The 8,488-nt window shown below is 37.4% G+C and overlaps 1 pseudogene; it reads left to right on the top strand.

Annotated features, from left to right (window-relative positions):
• Window positions 1-2,772: 2,772 nt before the first annotated feature.
• Window positions 2,773-5,028, top strand: LOC120183997 (annotated as a pseudogene).
• Window positions 5,029-8,488: the final 3,460 nt, after the last annotated feature.

Here is an 8,488-nt window from a genome sequence, read left to right as displayed (position 1 = left end):
AATAGAGTGATTAAAATAAAAGCAATTTGAAAGTTAAGCAATTAAATTGAAATTTTTTAAACTTTAGTACTAAAATACGAGCGAGAAAACAATTGCGTGAAGAATGATGTAACATACCCATCAAAAAAGTTTTTAACGACAATGTACTAAAATGAAACAAAAATTAAACGTTGGATATGATTTTGAACGAATTGAAAGTTTAAGTATTAAAATGAGTCAAAACTAATAGTTTAGGTATTAAACGTATAATTTACTCTAAACTTTTTTAACTCACGTTAATCCTAGACTTAAATTTTGAGTCATTTTGATTTTAAATGACTAAAAAGGGAGTTGTCAAGGTTATGGACTAATGTGAAAAAAAGTTCAAGGACCAATAAGGAAATAATTGTAAAGTTTAACGATTAATATATTACAGTGTCGATAGCGGACTATCCACGGAAGTTGCTCTCAACCTAGTGTTGAAGGCAGCCTACTACCTTATCTCCGCTTGCCTTATGCATATGGGAATAGGGTGTTGTTGTTGTAGTAGTAGTGTCGATAACGGACTATATTATTACGTTGCCCTAGACTTTTAGACATCATTGTGCGAATAAACCAGCAAATGGATCTTGTCAGGTCTCGGGTGGCGGCTTTCCCGAATGCCGATCATCGTCGGTTTCGTCCTACTTTAACATGGCCGCCGAAGAATCCAGGCCGGCGGCGAGGCAGCTGTTTTGCGTTCTTCCTCGGAAGCGATTCGTTGGGAACACTTTAACAATGTTTCGAAAAAGAAAGAACCAATCAAAAGTCCACCGCCTCCTATGAAAAGTCTTCGTCGTGGTTTCAAACCCGAGCCTCCCCGTCACGAGGTTCCACCGCCACCATTAGCCGGGCTAGTGTTTATGCCGCCACCGCCGCAGGAACCACCTATGTTAACTTAGGCTTTGTTCATCAACTGTACTAAGTATCAAAGTGTGCATCTTATAAATTTTTGATGCAAAGAAATTGAAGTTTGATATTTTTAGCTTATATTTTGCTAGGTTAATTATATATATATATATATATATATATATATATATATATATATAATTTCGGGGCAGGGCGGGACTAGATTTAAGGTAAGAAGTCACTGACCCGACTCGGTTAATATATATATATATTATTTTTAAAATTTTAAATTATTAAAATATATTATTTTAACAGTTTGAAATATAATAAATAATTATAAATACATTATTACAAAATTCATTATTTTAATTATTTAAAATGTTAATATATTAGGAGCAGAGATGGCCATCCATCTCAGTTGGTAGAGCACAAGGTTCTTAATCTTGAGGTCGTGGGATCGAGTCCCACGGAGGCCATTTCATAATTCGGAGGTCTTCTACGGAAGTTGCTCTCAACCTGATGATGTTGGGGGCAGCCTACTATCTTACCTCCCCTTACCCCATTACATATGAGAATAAAGGACAACCAACCGTTAATATATTGGGAGCAGACTAGATCTGGATCAAAATTTTAGTCTAAAAATCAAGACAAATTCGAAAACGAGAAAAAATCTAAAATTTATCGAGATGGAATGAAGTCGGATATAAGATTATATTTTCTGGGGTCGGTCAACCGCTCACATCCCTAATTAAAACCCATAAAGTTGATTAAATATATATTAATTTTCTGTAAACGGTTGCTGTTTATTATAAAAATTATTAATGAAAAATTATTTGAGGATGAAACATATGCCATTTTTAAAATATGTGATGTAAAATTTAAGTTAGAGATCATTTTTAAAGAATATGTTTCAGAAACACACATCTCACATTAATTGTCCTTAGAACTGAGCTCGAACTCAGAAACTTTGAGCATGTCATTTGCACATCACAAACACAAATTCGACCTTGTATGAAACAAATCCTTGAAAAGACATCTTCCCTCTAGTGCATCGGCGGTTATACGATTGTAACATCACATTCAACTCCTCTTTGTAGCATCGTCGATGACATTTTGATTGTATTCTTGCAGGCGTACACAGATGTTTTGAATTTGATCGAGTACATCGGCGGTTATATACCCCTTTTTCTCTATAATAACCAGGTAACATCATTGAACTGATATGTAACCCATGTTTAGACACGGGTACGGGGACGAACATACCTGTATCCGATACCCCAAATTCCGAGTAACACAGCATTTGCTCGGTACCGGGGCGGCGGGGCCTGCCTCATTTTCTTCCAACCATGCCAAATGATGAATTTTCATGTGCAGGAACTCATAGTGACCACTGCATCTGCAGTTTCGCTATACATTTTGACATCGTACTATAAGTGACGAGTTGAATCAAGTTCGGGTCGAGTTCGGATCGAGGAACCGTTTAACAGTTCATAGTTTACTGACGGTTTACGATTAGTTCGTTAAAATCGATATTTACTCCATAAACAAAACAGTTGAATTGATAAACAAATCCAATTGACAGCAGATTTCCACCATAGCCTTGTCCCCATCTTTATATAAACAAAATAAAGGATGAAGACAAAAGCTAAACGGCCCAGCTAATTTATAAATGGTGGATTTTTTTTTTCTCGGGAAACAAACATCAAATAAAGAACAAAAGAAACCATAAAAAAGTCTCATTTACCATTTCAAGAGAAACGTAGAAAAAAAGGGAAAAAAAGGAAATTTGAATGCTAAATTTCAACAAGTTCAGCCTATAAGGTTACTCATCATATAAGCAAGAAGCTCATCTTTCTCTAGTGAGTAAATATATTAAGATTTCAATTGAGATTGGTTTCAGCGAACATGGCGACAAGAACAGTTGATCTTCGATCCGATTCGGTCACTAAACCGAGGCAATGAAGGCTGCGATGGCAGCTGCTGAAGTTGATGATGATGTCTTGGGTACTGATCCGACCGCCTTCCGGTTGGAATCAGAAGTGGCGAGGATGTTGGGCAAGGAGGCCTGTCTATTTGTCCCGTCGACCACTATGAGTAACCTCGTTAGTGTTCTAGTTCATTGTGATATTAGGGGAAGCGAAGTCATTCTCGGAGACAGTTCACATATACATATCTCCGAGAATGGCGGTATTTTGACAATCGGGGGTGTGCATCCAAGGCCGGTGAAGAACAACGAAGACGGAACAATGGACATCGATTCGATCGAAGCCGCCATTAGAGACCCGAGAGGAGAGCTTGTGTACTCGACTACAAGGCTGATTTGCTTGGAGAGTCCGCACGGGAAGTAAGATTTTGGAATTCCTTTTTGTTGTTGGACAATGATATCATATGCATTTAAATCATTTCGTTTTAGTATGTTTTCTACGGCTATATTCCATGTTGTGTATCACAATCTTTTATCGGGCGACGGATAGTCGGGGCTCATTTTGAGTATCGGCGTGAAATGTCCTTATCGATGCTCCGGATTTTGTCTATGGGAAGAATCTGATGTCGGTCGAAGTTCTTCGGCGATTCGTTTCTCCCGTTTCATCACTCATTAACATCATTAAGGGTTTTCTTCTACTTCATGCAGCACCGGGGGTAGATGCTTGCCCGTGGAGTACATAGACAGAGTCGGTGAGCTAGCTAAGAAGCATGGTTTGAAGCTTCACATCGACAGGGCTCGTATTTTCAATGCATCTGTGGTAACTTCGTCTATGTACATTTCGTATAACTAGCCTTTGGTCTGTGTGTCTGTCTGCGTAGTTGAAATCTATGTGATAATTGTCCTGTTCCCAAGTATCTAACGGAAGTTTTTGTCGACCAGGCACTTGGGGTTCCGGTAGATAGGCTTGTACAAGCTGCAGATTCGGTCTCGGTATGCTCTTCATGTCACATTGTTGGTTATTTCGTCTCATTTTGCAATCCGGTGTTGTTATCGTTTTTTCTCTGTTGATTTTCGACGTGGTAGACGTGTCTATCAAAAGGTCTGGGCGCTCCAGTAGGATCGGTCATCGTTGGCTCGAAAACCTTTATTGCCAAGGTAAAAAAAACAAAGTTCTTCAGCTGAAAAATCTCTGCTATCTATGAAAATTCGTCCTCAAAATTCATTTTGCTTCTTTCTTTTTTAGGCTAGAATACTTTGGAAAGCTTGAGCATGATCACAAGAATGCAAAGTTTTTAGCAGGTAAAACCATTGGTTTCTGTACACATCAAATTTTACGGTCCGGAAGTGCAGTCATTGCCTCTATCGGGGGCTTTCCGGCCTCGAACTTACCTATAAACTCATCGACTTTGTGCCGGTTTATATGGTTTCAGAGGGACTAAATCAAATCAAAGGCCTAAGAGTGAACGTTGCTGCAGTGGAAACCAATAATGTGAGTAGTCTAGTTATTGAACTTACATTAATGACAATGTTCCCCTTTGCTAACACAGTCCGAATCATGCTCTACGGTTCGAGTTGAGGTTCGGTTTATCGAGTAATAGAGTTTCTATAACAGAGCTTATAATCTTTTAATTACGTTTATGTTACCAGATAGTTTTCGACATCGTTAAGGGGCCAAAAATGACTGCAGAGAAACTATCCGAGCATTTAGCGGAACATGGCGTATTCGTGATGCCACGGGGTCCATACAGGTCAGTGTACTCCCTCGAGTATCACCAAGGATGTTTCTTATTCTGGTAAACATACAAGAACAAAGGGTTCGGTTATCGGGCTTACGTCGAAGACGGATATTAAAGAGTCGGGTCAACATAGGCTTAGGTTATCGGACTTTCTAACGGTTGTCTCCTTTGTTTTCTTGGTCATTCAGGATGAGAATTGTCCTTCACCACCAAATTTCATCAAGTGATGTGCAGTACACTTTGTCATGCTTTCAGGTGATCAATTTAGATATAAATGAACCACTAAATATGTTATATACTAAAACGAGAGACACACTCGTGTTCGTGTTCGTGCTCGTGCTCGTACTCGTTCTCGTCTCGTAGCCCGAATAACATAAATGCTCATGTGTTCACCTGTTCTTCTTTGAATGCTGCAGCAAGTTTTCTCAGGACTGCAAGAAGAAAAAGGCAACTAAGACCCATTTGGTAATAGTTGATAAATGAAGTTATGGAAGAGTTGAAAATCTTATGAATGAAATTGAAATATTCTAAACTTTAGAGATCAAACTAAAATGAATCATAATTTAAAGATACGTAATGTAATTAACTCAATATATTTTAAATATAGGGTAAAGTACATAAATGGTCCCCCAACTATAGAATATTACTTTATTGAGTTCTTTGTCTATTAAAAGTTACAAAATAGTCCCCGATTATAGAGAGTTACTTTCTTGAGTCATTCGACCATTAAAAGTTACAAAATAGTCACTCGACAATTTGTTATGTTTCAAACTCATCATTTTATGTTATAAAATTAATGGTCGTTCGAGTTGGACTTTAACATATTGATTAAGATATGATACTCAGATGAGATTATGAGATCAAATTTTATTATATCTCAGTTAGCAGATGAACATACAACTTAGACTGTAGCTAAAACCTTAACAGAAAATGATAAGTTTGGAACATAATGAATAGTCAGGTGACTACTTTATAATTTTTAATAGTCGATGGACTCAACAAAGCAACTCTCTATAGTTAGTAGACTATTTTACAACTTTTAATAGTCAATGAATTCAATAGGATATTATCCTATAATGAAGGATCATTTATGTACTTTACCCGTTAATGTTTCATGTTTAATTTGAGTTAATATTTTTAGACCAACAACAGATTGATTTAGTGGGATGAAATATTAGATCCCTTAAGCAAAGTCAGTGGTTCGAATCCTGACGTTTGCAAATGGAGCAAACTAGGTTAGTAGGGTCACCCATGCCTTTGCGGTATTTGATCTGGATTAGTTAGTTAATTAATCGAATATCAGTGATTAATTTAAAAAAATTAATTTAAGCAAACTTTGACTCCAAATTTGAAAAAGAAAAACTTAAAATTTCAACAAATTATCCAAAAAAAATGATAAGAAAAACAATGGAAATTAACAAACTATCCTACAATTTCTCGTAAAAATCCTTCATTAATGTCCCCTCATTTTTACCTCAATCTTTCATGGTCGTTGTTGGCTCGACTGGGGCAGGTTTGGGAGGTTTCTCCGTCATCATCCCACTCCTCCGCCGTGCCGAGGTTCCGCCGACGAAATAATGATTCCAACATCCTCCGGAATCCTAGAGATCACCCTCGCCGGCGCCCAAGACCTCCACTCGGTCTCCAAACACATGAAGAGCTACGCCGTCGTTTGGCTCCAACACGACGATGACAACCGGCAGGCCACGAACGTTGATCAGACAGGCGGCAAAAACCCGGCGTGGAACCACAAGTTCACGTTCCTAGCCGACGACAAGTTCCTCAACTCCGATGACGCCGCCATTTCCGTCGAGGTTTGCGCCGCCGGATGGGATAAAGACGCCACGATAGCGTACGTTCACGTCCCCTTGAACGATATCCTCGAGTTACCGGCCACGACGGCTTTCACCACTGGCACCGTCGCGGTTCAATTACGCCGTCCCAAGGGGAAGACACAGGGGATCCTCAACATGGAAGTCTGCCTCAAATTAATACCGGAAGGCAATAGCGGTAGCATGGTGAACGGCGGCTCGCTTTGCAACTCCGACATAGGACCGTCGGCGTCAGTCGTGGCGGCGGCGATCTCGAACGGGTTGTATAACCCACAAGGTAATAATGAATTGGAAGAAGCAAAGGAAATAAAGGAATGGACCAAGAAAGAGAAGGAAAAAGAAGCGGCGGAGAGGCGGGCGACGAAATCTCCGGCCGGGTCGATCGTCGGCGCTTCTGACCCGAACACAAACCCAAAGGGGAAGAAAAATGAAGGTAATAAGAAGATGATTAAGATTTTGGGATGTGAAATTTCGATCACTTACGCCGGCGGCGGCGGCGGTGATAAGAAGAAAAATAAGAAGAAGCATGGAGGTAGTAGTAATCTAAGTTTGTAACTTTACTTCGTGGATGATTAATGATTAATTTTTTTATCATACGTAAATTTTTATTTTATTTATATTTTATAATGATTAATTTTAATTTTTTTTTATATATTTTTATAATTATGATTTCAATTATATATTATATTTTGATTGAAAGTAATTGTATTTACATGTGTATGTATGGACTACTCCTTGTGGTTGTATAGCTTCAAAATCTCTACCTTAATTACGGATGAATAAAATTCGACTCGATTCGAAAATCCTTGACTTAAATTGAGTTTGAGTTATTATTGTATAAACTCAACCTGAAAAATTTCAAGTTCAAATCGAATTATAAAATACAATTTTTTTTTTAAATAATTTGGGATAAGTACATGGTAGTATCTGTTCAAAGATAACTCTTAACCTTTTGACTTTGATCGCTCACACCTCTGACACATATGGTGCTCGAACATAGGTCCCAAATGAATAACAACAATTCATTTACCACGACTGCCACTTTGGTTCTTGCATAAAATACAACTTGAATGAATCGAATAGTTACAATAATATCTCGAAATTTTTAGTAATTAGTGAATTGATTTTTAAGATTGAGTAGAGTCCATCGATTCTATATAATATATATATATTGTTTATGGTTATAAAAAATATTTAAATAAAAATAAAAAAAATATCTTAATATTATAAATATTTACAATTAAATTTAAATAAAAACTCTACTCTACTTGACTCGGAATTTGTAACCTCGACTCAACTCATATATTAACTAATTAGAAAACGAATGCATGTAGCTTGCGGATGAGCCTTTCCAGCTGTTTTGAGATATTGGTGTCGTCGTTGTAGTTATAGCTCTTTCGATGCGACCCTGATACTACCAGTGTTGAATGCTGCATCCAACAAGGTTCCAGAAACAATGGATCTCCGCTGCAGATCGAAATTTGTCATTACTTTAACCCAAAGATTGCCGGTGAAGACTACATTGACATAGCAGACAGGTTTAGGGTTACTTAATGTTATTATTTTCGTAACGTTTACAACACCCGCAAATATGTGATATTATAACCGCACCAACAATAGATACTGTAACCGTGATGATTACGTTAAATAAAAAAAAATTATCTTTTACTACTTACTTATTAGGCAGAATATTAAAAAATTATAATGTTTGACTAAATAGTTACTTTGATTTTTTATTATTATTATTAAGGTAAAATATATAAATAGTCTCCAAATTTTTAGGGTATTTATATTTTGGTCACCTAACTTTTGAAACTTGTAATACAGTCATTGAACTTTTAGTTCGTTTTCAGTTAGGTCCCTATCATTACCTCCTGTTAAGTTTTGATGACGTGGCACTTAACTCCCGTTAACCCTCTCCTCCTCCTCCTCCTTCCTCTGGTTATTATTCTTCTTCTCTCTTCACATCTCTCTTCACATTCTTTGCTTGTTTTTCCTCTTCTTTTCCCTACTTCCATCTCTATCTTCACATTCTTTGATTCTATATATAGTTCTTGTTTGATTGCTAGAAAATGAGGCATTTTTTTAAGATATGGTTTTGGACCTTTGGTCTAGATGAGAAAAAT

Source organism: Hibiscus syriacus, unplaced genomic scaffold (assembly GCF_006381635.1).
Source record: "Hibiscus syriacus cultivar Baekdansim isolate YM2019G1 unplaced genomic scaffold, ASM638163v2 tig00112856_pilon, whole genome shotgun sequence".
NCBI lineage: Eukaryota > Viridiplantae > Streptophyta > Magnoliopsida > Malvales > Malvaceae > Hibiscus > Hibiscus syriacus.
Note: the sequence above shows the minus strand (reverse complement) of the source record. Positions and strands in the feature narration are given on the sequence as shown.